Here is a 20,107-nt window from a genome sequence, read left to right on the forward strand (position 1 = left end):
GGTCTTTGCCCGGTCTCCATCTTGTTTCGTGGCCATGGCCACCAGTCTCCCAGTCGCACCAGCCACGTCGTGTAGGGCAGGAAAGCAGGGCCACGAGCTCCGGGGGGGGCCACCTCAGAGCAGCGGGGTGGATCACAGCCTGCAGGCAGGCAGGGTCTCCCAGCAAGGCCACACCAACACCAAGGGCTCCGCGACCCAACCTCGCAGAGACGGCAAGGGGGTGTGAAAGCGAAAGCGAAAGTGCGGGGTGCGCGAGTCGCCAGGCCCTGCCTGCCGCTGTTGTTCACTTTGTCACTGGATCACCCCACAGCGCAAATCCGGGGTCCGGCGAGGGGAAGGCCGCAAACCTCAATCGGTGCTCACTCCGGTGTCCGAGGTCCGATTCGGAAGCGGGAAACGGGTGCCACCTCAGCTCAGGTTCACCAACATAGTCCCCTCAGCCAGGGCAGGATAATATCAGGATAATCGTAGGAGGTTGCGGAGGTCCTCGGGAGCCTCGCACCTACGCGGCCATCTTGGTTGCGCGCTAGGCTCCTCCTCAATTCAAGAATTCTTAAGCTCCTACTACTATATTAGAAGCAGCAGGACGTAATAATAATAATTTTGGCTTTCTTTTCCTCTTCCCCTTCCCGCCGTTGCATCCCCTAACCCCCCATACCCCTTGCTCGCCCATTCGTCCCCCCACCACCTCCCAGCTGCTCCTCCCTCCAACCACCCATTCTTAATGGCGGCCGCTGCGCAGCGAAGAGAGCGACCCTTGACTCTGTTATCAGGCAGGTCTCTCCCCACGCTGCACATCTCCACCTGACTGTGCCCGTGTCGCACTCCCGCAAGTTCACGCCTCCTGTGTCTGCTCGCTTGTTTTTTCCTCCTAATTTTCCTAATTTGCCCGTTCTCCTTGTCTGCCTTCTCCGCCCTCCTTCCTGTAGCTCCCCGATTGCCGTTTTTTTGGCTTTCTTTTCCTCTTCCTGCTGCTGCGTCCCCTGCGTCCCCGCCACCCGCGCTCGCCCATGCGTCCCCCCACTCGCCTCCCAGCTGCTCCTCCCTCCCACCCCCCCTTCTAAATGGTGGCCGCTATGCGGCCGCACGCAGCGGGCGCACCACAGGCGTGCCGAAGGCAAGCCCGTCTGCACCCGTCCACGCCCGGACCTGGCCCAGCGCCAGACCCCCTGGCCCCCGCGAGCTCCACAATACCCGACGCCGCTACAAAGCCAACTTCCTCCACAAACTCCACGCCGGCCGATCACCCACCTGCTGCCAGGCCACCCGAAGCTCACCCACAGACCTATCTCCTGCCGGAGCTGCAACTTCACCAGCCACCGAACACCTGCACGTCCTGCCCCTCCCACCAGGGCAGGTCGCAACCATCTCAGATGCATACTACTCAACACCCGCTCCGTCCACAAGCACGCCATTGAACTCTGGGACCTAATTGACTCATCCTCCCCGGACGTCGCCTTCCTGACGGAGACCTGAATGAACCCCTCCTCGGCGCCGGACATTGTCATAGCCATCCCGAACGGCTACAATATCACCTGCAGGGACCGCACCAACAGTCTGGGAGGAGGAATCGCCATCGTCCACAGGAATACCCTCAGAATTTCGACCAGCACCGAACACACCCTCCGCACTGCCGAACACCTGCACTTCCAGATCCACATCGATCCCAACACCACCCTCAGAGGAACCCTCGTCTACAGACCCCCCAGACCCCGACCACAGTTCAGCGACTCCATCGCAGATGTCGTCAGCACGCACACCCTTGCTTCCACAGACTACATCCTCCTCGGGGACCTGAACTTCCACCTAGAGTACCCCAACGACAGCAACTCCACCACCCTGCTCGACAACCTCGGACTCAAACAGCTCATCACGACACCCACCCACTCCGCCGGACACGCGCTCCACCCCATCTTTTCCAACAGCAACCACCTCACCTTCAGCCGCACCACCGAACTCCACTGGACCGACCACCGCTGCATCCACTTCTGTTTTACGAAACGCGCCACGCACAACCACGTGCGCACCACGCAACCAATCCCCCACCACAGCTGGAAGAAGGTCAACAAAGAACAGCTATTCAACACCCTCGCCCGAGACCCACCAACCGACCCAAACACAGCCGCCCGCAACTTCTGGCAATGGATCGACGACTGAGCCAAAACTTTAGCCCCGATCAGGAAACCCTCAAACAGATGCACCGACAGGAAGGCCATCTTGTTCACCACCGACCTCCAGGCATCCAAGCAGACTTGCCGAAGACTCGAGAAGAAATGGCGCCACAAACAGACACCGGACAACCACGCAGCCCTCAAGAACACCAACCGCAAGCACCACCAACTCATACAAAAAGCCAAAAGGACCTCCTTCAAGGAACGTATCAACAACAACGCGCACAACAGCAAAGAGCTCTTCAACATCGTGAAAGAACTCGCCCACCCCAGCTCCAACGACATCCTGCCGTCACAAGACCTCTGCAACTCCCTAGCCACATTCTTCCACCGCAAGATCGCAGACATCCACGACAGCTTCAACACCCAGACCCCCCCAACAACCGCCGACACCTCCAACCCACTGCCCTCAAACCACACCGGCCTCCTGCTCTCCTGGAACCACGTCAACGACGACAACACCATCAAAATCATGAACACCATCCACTCTGGATCACCATCCGACCCCTGCCCTCACCACATCTTCAACAAAGCAAGCTCCATCATCGCACCCCAACTCCGTAAGATCATCAACAGCTCCTTCGAGACCGCCACCTTCCCAGAGAGCTGGAAACACGCCGAGATCAACACCCTCAAGAAACCCATGGCGGACCCAAAGGACCTCAAGAACTTCCGGCCCATCTCCCTGCTCAAGTCATTGGGAAGACAGTCAACAGACAACTGACCCGCTTCCTCGAGGAGAACAACATCCTGGACTCAGCCCAATCCGGATTCCGCAGCAACCACCGCACCGAAACCACCCTTATCGCCGCCACCGAAGACATCAGGACCCTGCTGGACAATGGCGAAACCCCGGCCCTCATCCTCCTGGATCTCTCAGCCTCATTCAACACCGTCTGCCACCACACCCAACGCACACACGTCCACGAAGCAGGGATCCGCGACTAAACCCTGTACTGATCACCTCCTTCCTCACAGGGCAGAACCAAGAGAGTCCGCCTCCCACCTTTCCGATCAGGAGCCACCGAGATCACCTGCGGCGTACCCCAAGGATTATCCCTCAGTCCGACCCTTTTTAACATCTACATGGCACCGCTCGCCAACATCGTCCGATCGCACGACCTCAACATCATCTCATATGCCGACGACACCCAGCTGATCCTTTCCTTCACCAAGGACCCCGCCATCACCAAAACCAACCTCCACGAAGGAATGAAGGCAGTCGCAGAATGGATGAGGAACAGTCGCCTGAAACTGAACTCTGACAAGATGGAGGTCCCCATCCTCGGCTCCACCCCCTCCGCCTGGGACGACTCTTGGTGGCCGGCCATGCCTGGAGCTGCTCCGACACCCACCAACCATGCACGCAACCTGGGGTTCATCATGGACTCAACACTATCAATGACTCAGCAAGTGAATGCCGTCTCCTCCTCTTGTTTCAACACCCTCCGCATGCTTCGCAAGATCTACAGATGGATCCCCACCGGAACAAGAAGGATGGTCACCCAAGCCCTCGTCAGGCAGCAGGCTGGGCTACAGCAACGCCCTCTACGTGGGAACCACAGCCAAACTCCAGAGTAGACTTCAACGCATACAGAACGCCTCTGCTCGCCTCATCCTCGAGATCACTGCCCACCTGAGAGACCTGCACTGGCTCCCAGTCAACAAGACAATCACCTTCAAGCTCCTCACCCACGCTCACAAAGCACTCCACAACACCAGACCAACATACCTCAACAAACGACTCACCTTCTACACCCCCGAACCGCCAGCTTCGCTCCGCTGACCTCGCCATCGCCACCGTTCCACGCATCCACCGAACGACCACTGGCGGAAGCTCCTTCTCCCACCTTGCCGCCAAGACATGGAACACCCTCCCCATTCACTTGCAACAGACCCAGGACCTACTGACCTTCAGGAGACTTCTCAAGACCTGGTTGTTCAAGCAGTAGCAGCACCCCCACAGCGCCTTGAGACCCTCACGGGTGAGTAGCGCGCTCTACAAATGATTGATTGAACAACAAATAAGCACACATAAAAACTCCAGGGGGCTTGAAAATGGTGCACGGTACAACAAGGCCTTTCAATGAATCATGTAGTAAATAAAAATATTAATTTAACCGCGCTTCAAAATTTGCCCTCACACCTGCGGACTCCCAGAACTCATCTTGCATTTGTGTGTCCAAACACGGCATCAATAGTAGAGGTAGCTACCACTAGTAAAAATTCTGGAACAGCTTTCCATAACACCACCACTAGATAAAGAAGCTCAGACAACATTTTTTTCATTCAGCATATGGAATTATTTATATTTCTAACCCTCCTTTCTCAACTACCCCTATGAAAAATTCTGAAAAACGCTTTGTTATTTTTTTTCAAATAGTCAGAAATCACTTACCGACCGTAGCAAACAACTCAGAACCATAAAATAAAATAATACTCATGAGTTAGTCAATAACAGTTGCGATTTAAACAACAAAATAAAATTCAGTTATCAGTGAGCATTGTACAAAAAGTAATTCCACACTCCAAAATGATATCCAGAAGTACTTGTATGTTAAATACCATTAAAGTACACATCTCCACAAATTACATCAGCAAACAACTGACATGCTCAGATCGTAAAATAACTCACCAATCAGAGACACGCATCCAAGAACACATTTAGAAAGTACAATACATCTTTAACAAAAAAATAGAACTACAGAGCAATTATGTATGTGGACCCAACCTAATGCAATGCATATCAGAAACAAAAGCATTGCACAGCACATGTGGTTGAACCTAGGGATGTCTCCGTTCACCAAAGCATAAACTGTGCTCTCTAAATGAAGAAGAAAACGGGGCGTACCTTGGTGTTACTGCAGTGAAATACATGCTGAATTGTACTCTGCAACCATTTGTGACAAAAAGATGAAGTATGGCTTAAGACATTCCCAAAACGTGCAGCCATGTACTGGGCAGAGATAGGAGTCTGAAATAGAAGTGGGCATGCAGTAAAAACGAGGGCGCCCACTACTGCGGAAAAACTAGGGCTAAACCCTGGTTTAATTTTGCATTTAAAACAGTTTAATCCCGTCGCAGCTTAGTGTTAAACAAAGATGCAATATGGTGGGCGCACAGAGTCTAGAGATTGAGACGTGGTTTCTGTAAGAAAAGAAAAAAAAGCATTGGCAAAGCCAAAAGGTTTGGCCTTTGGGACCTATTGTCTTTGCCTATGCTTTTCACTAAAGCTGTACAGCATCAGTCATAGGAACTACAAGACAGATTTACACGGGCTCCGCTGATAGCCATGTCATTTTCGCAGGTGCTTACATGCTTGCTAACATGTGCACGCATGCATCACCGTACATGTGTGCAGCTAATAAATGACACAGTTGTCAATTATTTAATCCAAGAAAGATAGGTAAACAAAAAGATGAAATTCAAGTAGCGCAAAAGCGTCTTTTATAAGGTTGAGGGGCCAGCAGCAATTGCTGAAACACCCTAAAACAAAAAAACACAGCTCACTGGGGCACAGCACAGGTGCGGGTGCACAGGTTTCTTCTGAAGAAACCTATGCATGCTCTATATCATTGGTATGTTTTTCATAACAATATACATTAACCTGTAAAAATAGCTAGTTAATGTTATTAATTGTGCCACATAATATATATCTGATCACAGACTACTCCACATAATTTACATTGTCTTTCCTGTGTAACTCAGCCAAGCCATTTGGGACAATTAGGAGCTTCATTGATGCTCACTCTTTTTAGTATGGCCGACCCTCCAACTACACTGTCATTCATTTTTTTTAATAGATCATTATTTGTCGGCAAAAGGGCGCTGTAATTTAAATACTTGTTGTGTAAATCTTGCTATTCACAGTTTGAATCTTGGCAATGCTGACTCAGACTTCCATCATTCCGAGGTTGGTAAACTGACTCCTATTAAATCTGGCAGTAGTAACACCGGTTATTTTCAGTGCTTCCAAATGGCTGATGTGTGTTACGAAGCTCTGCTAAATAAGGGGCATATTATCAAGCCAGGCGATAAAATTATCGCCGCATTAGCGGCAGAAAACTGCCGCTAAAACGGCGATAATGGGCTTGATAATATGCTCTATGGAATTCCAATTGAAGCCCATGTTAGATGCTTTAGCGGCAGTTTTCTGCCACTAAAGCGGTGATAATTTTATCGCCTGGCTTGATAATATGCCCCTTAGTCCGTTATTAATTTCTTCGCACCTACAAATGGTACAAACCTCACACTTTACCTGTACATTGCTGCGCTGCTCATTTGTAAATGTTAAAAAAGCCTACACCTCATCTACCCGTTGCTGAGACGCCTCAATCACAGTAAAAGTGAACACAGTGCACAATCGGAGTAGAACAATGCAAAAGTAGGAGCACAGTTTGTGATAATTGACAGATGTCGCGATGCAGATTCTAGCCTGCTCAAAGTGCACCATTCAGGTTAGGATTGTCCACGAGGCACAATGCAGGACAGGGAGCCGGAAGTAGGCAGTGTAGTCTAGGAGGCAATGTGCGGTCACAGTTCCCCGAAAAAAGCATTTCAAACAAGGAATTATGAAGGCACAGGTGCCACAAACAATGCTTAGAAGAGTTTTGGGCCAGACCTCTTCATCATTAGTCTGTTCAGTTGTCATTCACATTTTTTTCACATTTTGCTTCCACCCACCAAAACAAACAGCGTGGGGCATTGGGCCATGTGAGTTACATGTCTGATCACATGTGGCCATAGGTCTAAAAAGAAGTGCAGGTGGCCAATCCTTTTATTTTACCATTTTTAGTCTTTGCATTCTTAGTCCTTTTTGTTAATCTTTTTAGTCATTCTTGTATGTTTAAACTACGTCCCAAGGTTACAGTAGTTCAAAGGCAATAGTACTTTTTAGGGTCGAGCCTGCGAGCGCATGCGCTTGTTTGCGACACTATTGTGTTCAGCACAGGATTTAAAGTCCGCCCTTGCCTATCATTTGCTCGTTCCTGCTTCACTTTTCTTTGCTGCCTCCTAACTGGCCAGCGCAGCCAAACTCTCAGTTATGCTTGTCTCCATTGAGCAGGGACCTAGCACAGATAATTCAAACAAAATCAGTGCCCTACCGCTGCTCCAGAGGTGATGGAGGTACTTGGGGGCATATTATCAAGGCAGGCGATGAAATTATCGCCGCTTTGGCAGCAGAAAACTGCAGCTAAAACGGCGATAAAGGGCTTGATAATATGCTCTATGGAATTCCAATTGAAGCCCATGTTAGATGTCCTTCACATCTAACATGGGCTTCAATTGGAATTCCATAGAGCATATTATCAAGCCTATTATCGCCGTTTTAGCGGCAGTTTTCTGCCGCTAAAGCGGTGATAATTTTATCGCCTGTCTTGAGAATATGCCCCCATTTCTCCTCCCTCTGTGCCCCCAACTCTCCCTTCTTCCCCTCGCCGAAGAATCTTAAACTGCGATTCAGCTTTTTACTTCTACATGCAATACAAAAGCTGGTAAATACGTTTTTTTATTTATTATTTTGATCTTTAATAAATGGGGAATAGGTGCGGCCATGGCTGCTCGTTTCTTGCTGATTTTTCACCAGAAAGTGTTTTTCTTGTGTTTTCTGCCTGCACATTTCCCACTCCTGTTTCAGTGGACTTTGGTGGCTTGAGCTCGTTTACTTATGCGTTTTCGATTGCAGTGGAGTGATCACACAACGGTAAAAGACATTGCCATTTACAATAGCCAATAGCTCTAACTTAAAAAAATGCGAGACCTTTTGCATTTTTAATGCTTGTTTATTTAAATTGTAGCACTTGATAAGACTACATTTGCTTGCAGGCTCTCTCCCACTTCCTCCATTCCACTCCGCAACGTTGCTTGCCCATCCCCCTCCCGCGTTTTTGCCCTTTTGTGCTTGCTTGTCCTGCTACCCCTCCACCTCTTCTGTCATTGCCTGCTCGGTCACCCTGCCTCCTACCACATTGTTGCCACCTCGTTATTCCTTACCCCGTCCCCATCCCCCACTGCTTTGTTTCATGAACCATTCTCTCTGCCCCTCCCCCATCATTGCTTACCCTGTCCCCCTGCCACCCTCCCCCATGGTTGCTTGCCACATACCCAAAACTCCATTTACCCATTGTTGCTTGTACCGTACCCCACGCTACTGTCCAGCCTTTCTGACCCGCACCACATTTTTGCTTGACCCTTTCACCACCTCTTCCTGCCAGAAAAAAAAAGATATCAATCAGACATGGCCAGCGCTAGCCACATCATCGCGCTATTTTCCATAAGCATTGATAAAGCCAATAGGTCTCCCCTATGAGAGGTCTATTGGCTTTGACAATGTTTTTTGCCATGTTGTATAGATGCATGGCGGCATGTTTAATTATTTTTTTAAAAAACACTATAATGCAGCAAGCATTGACTACGTCATCGCACTTTTATGTTTTACTTTCAACCGTGCTGCTGTACCTTGCTAAGAAAGAGCATAAGCAATGACAGTCGAATTCGCATAGGTTCGACTTAATGCCTTTGCTAATGCTCGTTTCTTGAGGCACCGGTTAAGTCTGCAGGACTCGAACCCGATTCGCCAGTTTTAAAGCAGGCAACTAACTAGGCCATGGCATTATTTAAATAGTATACATATATATTTTAATGCACCTATACAGTTTGAGTCACAGAGTGGATTTAAATAAAATCTCAATAATCAATGGGATTGGATAAGTATTTTATTTACAAATTGATCCTTCCTTATCTGATGTTGATTAGCGCTGCTTGCCATATAGCATTGAAGCCTTTCAGATGATACGTCCATGTTTGCGTTGCATGAGTCCTTATTAAATGTCATGTGACAAATTAGTAGCTGAATCCGTCGCAATAAAATTCGTTTTCAACTAACTGCGATAAGAACTAATACAACAGGCATAGACTTTAAAACCCAATTTGGATACAATCAATGAGAAGATTGGATCTTTTATTCACCAAAGAAGGGTAACCCTGCAGCAGCAGGGCTTTCAAAAATTGAGTGAAACTCTTTAATGTTCCTCTCCACGGAAATCTTTAGTAAAAGGCGAAAGATTTATTCGGTTTGAAGAGAAACCAGAGTATGAGCAATACAACCGCTGACTGTGGCCGCAGAAAAAGAATTTCCACAGAATGTTAGGGTGATTTACTACACTATGTTCATCTTTGATAACCCAATTAAAATATAACCAACTCGTGATAAACCGGTACATTAACAAAACACTTGTTGAGACAATCGAAACAAAAGCGGGACGCACTAGTGACACGGACTTATGGGTATGCAAATTTCGTCGTAGGTCACGTGACAGGAAAGGCTGTAACACTCGAGTCTCCCAGCTCAAGTCCTAACGTCGGCTCCTTTTACTCTACACATTCTGAATGGTGCAGCGTTCGGAGCCTCGCGCAGGCTTTTGAGGCTCGGTGGCTCCCAAGAGGACGACTTTTACATGCCACCATCGAGGCATGCAGGCTGGCTCGTTGTTTTTTTTTCAGATTTATATAGCGCGAACTCGACCCGAAGGCATTGGAACGCTTCACAAGCACTAGTTACGTTACACATGGTAAGTGGTAGGGGCCAACAGTAGAGAGAAAATCATCTATGTCACTACATACCAACCGCACTCAAATGCTCACTGGAGGCTGTCTAATAACACTAGCTATCCTTCTTTGGTGTTTCCGTGTTGTGACCTTTACATCTAAACAAATATCTTTCTTGCTCTGATGCGAAGTGCCAACTAACATCTGCCACATAGCAGGCAGAAAGAGAGCTGAAGATATGAACAAAAAACATACAGCAACCTCTGCTGCGCTGTGCGGTATAGGGACTCTGAAAGTCACCGTGTAGCTGCATTTAAACAGAAGCGGCCAAACAAAGGCAGAGACAGTTCTTTTATAAAGTCATGGAACTCAAAGGTGACCCGCGGTATCCTTTTACCCTATGGCAGAGGGCATTTTGCTTCTTACAATAGATACTCACACCATTACCCTTCCCATAAACTGTCTAATTCCTTTTAGTCGTCCTTGCTCTTTCATATGAAAGGGACAGCATGGCTGGTGACACAAATAAAAGTGAATTGTGAAGTGTGAAATGAAACACAAAAGCAGTTAGTTAGTGGTTGCAAAACATTTGAATACGTTTAAGTTCGATTTTTAGAAAATGCTTGTCCTCAACATGTGTAGGGACATGCAGAGGTATTGCATCTTTCCTATAATTATCAACAGCAAGCAAAGAGTGGCCATGTTGCTATAAATATCTCCTTTCTGCTGGTTACTGTTTGTCTTAGAAAAACAAGGTCACAAGGAGGGAAATCGAATTCTGGTTTTGTTTAAACCGCAGCTCTGTGATCAGCCCCTCACCTTGGCTGCTGCTGGCTTTAGCAGAGGCATTGTGACATCACAAAGCAACCGTGGTCACTTACTACAGCTAAGCAGCTATGTCATTTCCTTATTACAGGTGACTGGAGACGTCACAACTCGACTGTAATATGCAAATTAACAAAATTAAAGGCAAAGTATTATACAGGGTTAGCAGGCTTCCATGTATTGCATACTGTCTCATCTCCAAACACTAGATTGGGGTTTCTAACGCTTTATTCATATGACAAAAACCTGCTAATAAGTCGAGGGTCTTTAAGTAATTTGCACATTTATAGATGAGGGCGACACTGAAAACTTTGATGCCTGGTACCCACTGCTTTCTGTGAATCGAAACGATATTGCACACAAAAAGGACATTCCAACGCACACACATCATCAGCCGAAGCAGCAACTTTTCTCAGAAAAAAACAAGACATTAAGTAGAAGCTACACTAGCCTAGGGAGCTGCAGATAATGTAAAGCGACCCTGCATATCACCCAAACTGTTCAATGTGTTCCTTCGCACTCTGGTTGATATCGTCACAGAATTCTGCATGGTGCGCTACATTTTAAGTAGCGATGCTCTAACGCAGTTCAATCATGGGTACGGATCTGCGAACCAGCACAAGGATTCTAATTGAAGGATCTAAAAAGGTTAACATGTGAGATCCAAACCAACTGCCAAATGTAGAACTGGTTCCAAACCAGTTATCAGTCTGTTCCAACCACATCTTAACTTTTCAGCTGGGAAACAAGCAGCATCTCCTATAAACATTAGTAAATTAGACCTCGAATTTCAGGCCATGAGAGCTCCGTCCCTTCTATCTTCCAGATCAAGAGTGAAAAAAGTGATTTACATTCTTGATTTGAATTAGAAATTCTTCCATTTCTCACTTTAAAAATAAAGCTTTGGTCATTGCATGCAGGCTGCTGTCTACAATACAGCAACATATTGTTGTGTGTGTCAATTCAAGAATTCTTAAGCTCCTACTACTATATTAGAAGCCGCAGGACGTAATAATAATAACTTTGGCTTTCTTTTCCACTTCCCCTTCCCGCCGTTGCATCCCCTAACCCACCCATACCCCTCGCTCGCCCATTCGTCCCCCCACCGCCTCCCAGCTGCTCCTCCCTTCAACCTCCCATTCTTAATGGCGGCCGCTGCACAGCGAAGAGAGCGACCGTTGACCCTGTTATCAGGCAGGTCGCTCCCCACACTGCACATCTCCACCTGACTGTGCCGTGTCCCACTCCCGCTGCTGCCGCAAGTTCACGCCTCCTGTGTCTGCTCGCTTGTTTTTTTCCTCCTAATTTTCCTAATTTGCCCGTTCTCCTTGTCTGCCTTCTCCGCCCTCCTTCCTGTAGCTCCCCGATTGCCCTTTTTTTGGCTTTCTTTTCCTCTTCCTGCTGCTGCGTCCCCTGTGTCCCCGTCACCCTCGCTCGCCCATGCGTCCTCCCACTCGCCTCCCAGCTGCTCCTCCCTCCCACACACCCTTCTAAATGGTGGCCGCTGTGCGGCCGCACGCAGCGGGCGCACCACAGGCGTGCCGAAGGCAAGCCCGTCTGCGCCCGTCTGCACCCGTCCACGCCTGGCCCAGCGCCAGACCCCCTGGGCCCCGCGAGCGCCACAATACCCGACGCCGCTACAAAGCCAACTTCCTCCACAAACTCCACGCCGGCCGATCACCCACCTGCTGCCAGGCCACCCCGAAGCTCACCCACAGACCTATCTCCTGCCGGAGCTGCAACTTCACCAGCCACCAAACACCTGCATGTCCTGCCCCTCCCACCAGGGCAGGTCGCAACCATCTCAGATGCATACTACTCAACAGCCGCTCCGTCCACAAGCACGCCATTGAACTCTGGGACCTAATTGACTCATCCTCCCCGGACGTCGCCTTCCTGACGGAGACCTGAATGAACCCCTCCTCGGCGCCAGACATTGCCATAGCCATCCCGTACGGCTACAATATCACCCGCAGGGACCGCACCAACAGTCTGGGAGGAGGAATCGCCATCGTCCACAGGAATACCCTCAGAATTTCGACCAGCACCGAACACACCCTCCGCACTGCCGAACACCTGCACTTCCAGATCCACATCGATCCCAACACCACCCTCAGAGGAACCCTCGTCTACAGACCCCCAGACCCCGACCACAGTTCAGCGACTCCATCGCAGATGTCGTCAGCACGCACACCCTTGCTTCCACAGACTACATCCTCCTCGGGGACCTAAACTTCCACCTAGAGTACCCCAACGACAGCAACTCCACCACCCTGCTCGACAACCTCGGACTCAAACAGCTCATCACGACACCCACCCACTCCGCCGGACACACGCTCCACCCCATCTTTTCTAACAGCAACCACCTCACCTTCAGCCGCACCACCGAACTCCACTGGACCGACCACCGCTGCATCCACTTCTGTTTTACGAAACGCACCACGCACAACCACGTGCGCAGCACGCAACCAATCCCCCACCACAGCTGGAAGAAGGTCAACAAAGACCAGCTATTCACCACCCTCGCCCGAGACCCACCAACCGACCCAAACACAGCCGCCCGCAACTTCTGGCAATGGATCGACGACTGAGCCAAAACTTTAGCCCCGATCAGGAAACCCTCAAACAGACGCACCGACAGAGAAGGCCATCTTGTTCACCACCGACCTCCAGGCATCCAAGCAGACTTGCCGAAGACTCGAGAAAAAATGGCGCCACAAACAGACACCGGACAACCACGCAGCCCTCAAGAACACCAACCGCAAGCACCACCAACTCATACAAAAAGCCAAAAGGACCTCCTTCAAGGAACGCATCAACAACAACGCGCACAACAGCAAAGAGCTCTTCAACATCGTGAAAGAACTCGCCCACCCCAGCTCCAACGACATCCTGCCGTTGCAAGACCTCTGCAACTCCCTAGCCACATTCTTCCACCGCAAGATCGCAGACATCCACGACCGCTTCAACACCCAGACCCCGCAACAACCGCCGACACCTCCAACCCACCGTCCTCAAACCACACCGGCCTCCTGCTCTCCTGGAACCACGTCAACGACGACAACACCATCAAAATCATGAACACCATCCACTCTGGATCACCATCCGACCCCTGCCCTCCCCACATCTTCAACAAAGCAAGCTCCATCATTCCACCCCAACTCCGTAAGATCATCAACAGCTCCTTCGAGACCGCCACCTTCCCAGAGAGCTGGAAACACGCCGAGATCAACACCCTACTCAAGAAACCCATGGCGGACCCAAAGGACCTCAAGAACTTACGGCCCATCTCCCTGCTCAAGTCATTGGGAAGACAGTCAACAGGCAACTGACCCGCTTCCTCGAGGAGAACAACATCCTGGACTCAGCCCAATCCGGATTCCGCAGCAACCACCGCACCGAAACCACCCTTATCGCCGCCACCGAAGACATCAGGACCCTGCTGGACAATGGCGAAACCCCGGCCCTCATCCTCCTGGACCTCTCAGCCTCATTCAACACCGTCTGCCACCACAACCAACGCACACGCGTCCACGAAGCAGGGATCCGCGACTAAACCCTGTACTGATCACCTCCTTCCTCACAGGGCAGAACCAAGAGAGTCCGCCTCCCCCCTTTCCGATCAGGAGCCACCGAGATCACCTGTGGCGTACCCCAAGAATTATCAATCAATCAATCAATCATGGAATTTATATCGCGCACTACTCACCCGGAAGGGTCTCAAGGCGCTTGGGGGAGGGGGTCTGCTACTGCTCGAACAGCCAGGTCTTGAGCTGTTTCCTGAAGGCGAGGTGGTCCTGGGTCAGCCGCAGGTGGACGGGCAGGGAGTTCCATGTCTTAGCCGCCAGGTAGGAGAAGGATCTTCCTCCGGCGGTGGCTCTCTGGATGCGAGGGACGAGGGCGAGGTTCGCGGATCGTAGCTGGCGGGTGGGCGTGTAGAAGGTCAGGCGGTCGTTGAGGTACCTTGGGCCCAGGTCGTGGAGGGATTTGTGAACGTGGGTGAGGAGTCTGAACGTGATCCTCTTGTTGATAGGGAGCCAGTGCAGGTCTCTCAGGTGGCTCAAGATGTGGCTGCATCGGGGGATGTCCAGGATGAGTCGGGCGGAGGCGTTCTGGATGCGCTGAAGTCTTTTCTGAAGCTTGGCTGTTGTACCGGCGTAGAGGGTGTTTCCGTAGTCTAGTCTGCTGGTGACGAGGGCCTGGGTGACCGTCTTCCTGGTCTCGGTCGGGATCCATCGGAAGATCTTGCGGAGCATGCGGAGGTTGTGGAAGCAAGATGAGGAGACGGCGTTGACTTGTCTGGTCATCGATAGGGAGGAGTCCAGGATGACGCCCATGTTGCGTGCGTGACCTGTTGGCTTGGGTACGGTGCCTAGGGCCGGGGGCCACCAGGAGTCGTCCCATGCGGAGGGCGACGGTCCCAGGATGAGGACTTCTGTCTTGTCCGTGTTCAATTTCAGGCGGCTGGTGTTCATCCATTCGGTGACGTCTTTCATCCCTTCGTGTAGGCTGGCTTTGGCGGTGTCGGGGTCTCTGGTGAGGGAGAGAATCAACTGGGTGTCATCGGCGTAGGAAATGATGTTGAGGTTGTGTTGGCGTGCGATGGCAGCGAGGGGTTTCATGTAGATGTTGAAGAGAGTGGGGCTGAGCGACGATCCTTGCGGGACGCCGCAGATGACTTCGGTGGTCTCAGAGCGGAACGGAGGGAGGTGTACTCTCTGTGTTCTGCCGGAGAGGTATGAGATGATCCATTGCAGAGCCTTCCCTTGGATGCCGGTGTTGTTGAGGCGTTGGACTAGGGTGCGGTGGCAGACAGTGTCAAATGCTGCGGAGAGGTCTAGGAGGATGAGTGCCGTTGTTTCACCGTTGTCGGGCAGGGCTCGGATGTCGTCGGTGGCTGCGATGAGGGCGGTGTCGGTGCTGTAGTTGGCTCTGAACCCGGACTGCGATGGGTCGAGGGATCCGTTCGTCTCGAGGAAGGCGGCCAGTTGCTTGTTGACGACCTTCTCGATGACTTTGGCAGGGAAGGGAAGGAGCGAGATGGGGCGGAAGTTCTTGAGGTCGGTCGGGTCTGCTGTTGGTTTCTTCAGCAGAGCGCTGAGCTCGGCGTGCTTCCAGCTCTCCGGGAAGGTGGCTGTGTCGAAGGAGGTGTTGATGATGTCTCGGAGGTGGGGTGCGATGGTAGCAGCGGCCTTGTTGAAGACATGGTGGGGGCACGGGTCGGTCGGAGATCCGGAGTGGATGGTGTTCATCATGCGTGTCGTGTCTTCGGGGGTCACCTCGGTCCATGTCTGGAGGATGGCGGCGGGGTGCGTAGGTTCGACCGATGGGTGCGGGGGTGGGATGCCGAAGCTGTTGTGGATGTCGGCGATCTTGCGGTGGAAGTACGAGGCGAGGGAGTCGCAGAGGTCCTGCGAGGGGGTGATGTCGTTTTTGCCGGTGCTGGGGTTGGAGAACTCCTTGACGATGTTGAAGAGCTCCTTGCTGTCATGGGCGTTTTTGTCCAGTCGTTCCTTCAGAGCTTTCTTCTTGGTGGTGCGGATGAGCTGGTGATGTCTGCGGGTGGCGAGTTTGAGGGCGGTCATGTTGTCGGCGGTCTTTTCGAGGATCCAGGCCTTCTCGAGGGTGCGGCAGGCCTTCTTGGAGTCCTTGAGTTCGTCGGTGAACCAGGGGGCCTTCTTGCTTCTGGGCCTGGTGAGAGGGTTCTTCAGTGGGGCGAGGTCGTCGGCACAGGAGGTCAGCCACTGCGTGAGGTCGAGGGCTGCTGTGTTAGGGTCCGTTGTCCTGACAGGTGGGTTCTGGCTGAGGGAGATGGCGAGCTGGTCGACGGTGATCTTGCTCCAGTTTCTGTGGGGAACCTGCTTCGGGTGGTGGTGGACCGTGTTCTTTTTGAAGCTGAAGTGGACGCAGCTGTGGTCAGTCCAGTGAAGTCCGGTGGAGTGGCTGAAGGTGACATGCTTGCTGGATGAGAAGAGGGGGTCGAGTGTGTGGCCGGCGTAGTAGGTGGGGGTGTTGACCAGTTGCTTGAGTCCGAGGTTGGCCAGGTTGTCCAGCAAGGTGGTGGTGTTGCGGTCGTTGTTGTTCTCCAGGTGGAAGTTGAGGTCCCCGAGGAGGATGTAGTCGGTGGAGGGGAGGGCGTGAGGGCTGATGAAGTCTGTGATGTCTTCGCAGAACTGTGCGCGTGGTCCCGGGGGTCTGTAGATGAGGGTGCCTCTGAGGGTAGTCTTGGGGTCGGTGTGGATCTGGAATGCAGGTATTCGGCAGCGTTGAATGCGTCGATGGAGTCAGTCGAGATGCGAATGGTGCTTTTGTGAACGATGGCGATGCCCCCTCCGGTCTGGTTGGCGCGATCCTTCCTGATGATCTTGTAGACGTCCGGGATGGCTATGGCGATGTCTGGGGCTGAGGAGGCGTTCATCCAGGTTTCCGTGAGGAAGGCGACGTCTGGAGATGTGGTGTCGAGGAGGTTCCAGAGTTCCACGGCGTGTCTGTGGACGGAGTGGGTGTTGATCAGCATGCACTTGAGGTGGTTGCTGTTGTCCGTCTTGGTGGGTGCGGTGCCGGTTCGGAGGCAGGAGAAGTTGCAGGATCGGCAGACGAAGGGTCCATGGGTGCGTCGCGGGGATGCTCGGTAGCACCCGGGGGCTCGGGCGGTGTTGAGTGCGATGAGCGTGGCGGCATCGTAGGTCCTGCGGGGGGGTTGGCGGACGCGGGGGCCAGGGGTTATGGCGCTGGGCGCGGTCCGGGCGCAGACGGGCTTACCTTTGGCGCACCTTCGGCGCTCAATCGGCGCGTCCGCTGCGCTGTCGCTGGGGGGGCGTCATAAGTAAGGAGCCGGGAGGGGGGGTCAGCTGGGAGGCGGGAGACCAATGGGCAGTGAGTGGGGGCGGGATCCGGGGTCAGCGGAAGGAAGGAAGAAGAGGACCCGGGGCAGCGGCGGGAGAGAAGGCGCATGTGAGGGAGGGCGGCAGCACCTACCGAGGCAAAAGGTCAGCGGCGGTGAGGCAGAGGAAGCAGAGGACCAGGGAAGCGAGCGTGAGGCAGCAGGAGCAGTCTCGAGGTAACAGGCAGCAGGAGGCGTCCGTTAGCGGCAGGCAGCAGCAGGAGGTGAGGAGCGACCAGCAGTGGGAGCACAGGGGATCACCTCAGCCCGACCCTTTTTAACACCTACATGGCACCGCTCGCCAACGTCGTCCGATCGCACGACCTCAACATCATCTCATATGCAGACGACACCCAGCTGATCCTTTCCTTCACCAAGGACCCCGCCATCACCAAAACCAACCTCCACGAAGGAATGAAGGCCGTCGCAGAATGGATGAGGAACAGTCGCCTGAAACTGAACTCTGACAAGATGGAGGTCCTCATCCTCGGCTCCACCCCCTCCGCCTGGGACGACTCTTGGTGGCCGGCCATGCCTGGAGCTGCTCCCGACACCCACCAACCATGCACGGAGCCTGGGGTTCATCATGGACTCAAAACTATCAATGACTCAGCAAGTGAATGCCGTCTCCTCCTCTTGTTTCAACTCCCTCCGCATGCTTCGCAAGATCTACAGATGGATCCCCACCGGAACAAGAAGGATAGTCACCCAAGCCCTCGTCAGGCAGCAGGCTGGGCTACAGCAACGCCCTCTACGTGGGAACCACAGCCAAACTCCAGAGTAGACTTCAACGCATACAGAACGCCTCTGCTCGCCTCATCCTCGACATCACTGCCCACCTGAGAGACCTGCACTGGCTCCCGGTCAACAAGACAATCACCTTCAAGCTCCTCACCCACGCTCACAAAGCACTCCACAACACCAGACCAACATACCTCAACAAACGACTCACCTTCTACACCTCCGAACCGCCAGCTTCGCTCCGCTGACCTCGCCATCGCCACGTTCCACGCATCCACCGAACGACCACCGGCTGAAGTTCCTTCTCCCACCTTGCCGCCAAGACATGGAACACCCTCCCCATTCACTTGCAACAGACCCAGGACCTACTGACCTTCAGGAGACTTCTCAAGACCTGGTTGTTCAAGCAGTAGCAGCACCCCCACAGCGCCTTGAGACCCTCACGGGTGAGTAGCGCACTCTACAAATGATTGATTGAACAACAAATAAGCACACATAAAAACTCCAGGGGGCTCGAAAATGGTGCACGGTACAACAAGGCCTTTCAATGAATCATGTAGTAAATAAAAATATTAATTTAACCGCGCTTCAAAATTAGTAAAAATTCTGGAACAGCTTTCCATAACACCACCACTAGATAAAGAAGCTCAGACAACATTTTTTTCATTCAGCATATGGAATTATTTATATTTTTAACCCTCCTTTCTCAGCTACCCCTATGAAAAATTCTGAAAAACGCCTTGTTATTTTTTTTCAAATAGTCAGAAATCACTTACCGACCGTAGCAACCAACTCAGAACCATAAAATAAAATAGTACTTGAGTTAGTCAATAACAGTTGTGATTTAAACAACAAAATAAAATTCAGTTATCAGTGAGCATTGTACAAAAAGTAATTCCATAACACGCACACTCCAAAATGTTATCCAGAAGTAATTGTATGTTAAGTACCATTAAAGTACACATCTCCACAAATTACATCAGCAAACAACTGACAGGTTCAGATCGTAAAATGTTATGTTATGTTATAACGTTTTATTGAGCGCGAACAGCTGCCTCAGCAACGAGGCGTCCCAGCGCTGAACTATAACAAAAACCTGAGAGGGGAGAAGGAAAGGACGGGCTATAGTAGATTAGGATGGGGAAAATAGAAATGTTTTGATCGCTTTGCGGAAGGTCAACAGGTTAGTCATCGAGCTAATGTGATGTGGCAGAGAGTTCCAGAGTCTTGCCCCTAAGACTCTGAAAGAGCGACCGCCCATTCTGCTTAACCTTATACGTGGAATAACCACCAAGTTTTGACCAGAGGAGCGTAGGGCCCGTTGAGGGGTATAGGGCTCTAGGAGTGGACGCAGGAGGCCAGGACAGTCAGTTTTGAGAATTTTAAAAACAGTAATGAGTGCTTTAAACTGAACTCGGGCTTCCATGCGCAGCCAGTGTAGTTTCTGGATGGTGTTTCTAGCAGAGCACCTACGAGGGAGGCCTACAACTGCCCTGGCAGCGGAGTTTTGTATACGTTGTAGCCGCGCCATCTCAGCTTTATTAAGGCCAAGAAAAAGGATATTGGCGTAGTCCAGTCGAGCCAGGATGGTAGATTGGACTATCATTTGGCGCGTATGATGGTCAAAAAAGCCAAGGATCGGATGAAGGCTCCTCAACAGACCCACACAGGTGGCAGCCAGTTTCTTGGTGTGGGTCTGGAAATTGAGAGATGCGTCCACCCAGACACCAAGGTTTTTTACCACAGTTTTGGGGGGGGGATAGGGCCCAGTGCGGACGGCCACCATTGATCAGTCCAGTAGTCAGGATTTTTACCCAGAAGCAACACCTCTGTTTTGCCAGCATTCAACTGGAGGCAGTTGTGTGACATCCAGCGTGCAACTGCCTCTAACCCGTTCTTAAATCTCGCCGCTGAGATCGAGGGGCCTTCAGTCAGAGAA

At 51.6% G+C, this 20,107-nt stretch overlaps 1 protein-coding gene and 1 non-coding gene across 3 annotated transcripts in view; both read right to left on the reverse strand.

The window, feature by feature from the left end:
* COP1 (COP1 E3 ubiquitin ligase) overlaps positions 1-20,107 on the reverse strand; it is a 689,508-nt gene that overhangs the window by 594,774 nt on the left and 74,627 nt on the right. The window lies entirely within an intron of this gene.
* On the reverse strand, positions 9,152-9,266 carry LOC146833743 (U5 spliceosomal RNA). The gene has a single exon (XR_014960925.1). It is a non-coding gene; the product is annotated as a U5 spliceosomal RNA (small nuclear RNA).

Source organism: Triturus cristatus, chromosome 4_2, assembly GCF_964204655.1.
Source record: "Triturus cristatus chromosome 4_2, aTriCri1.1, whole genome shotgun sequence".
NCBI classification, from domain to species: domain Eukaryota; kingdom Metazoa; phylum Chordata; class Amphibia; order Caudata; family Salamandridae; genus Triturus; species Triturus cristatus.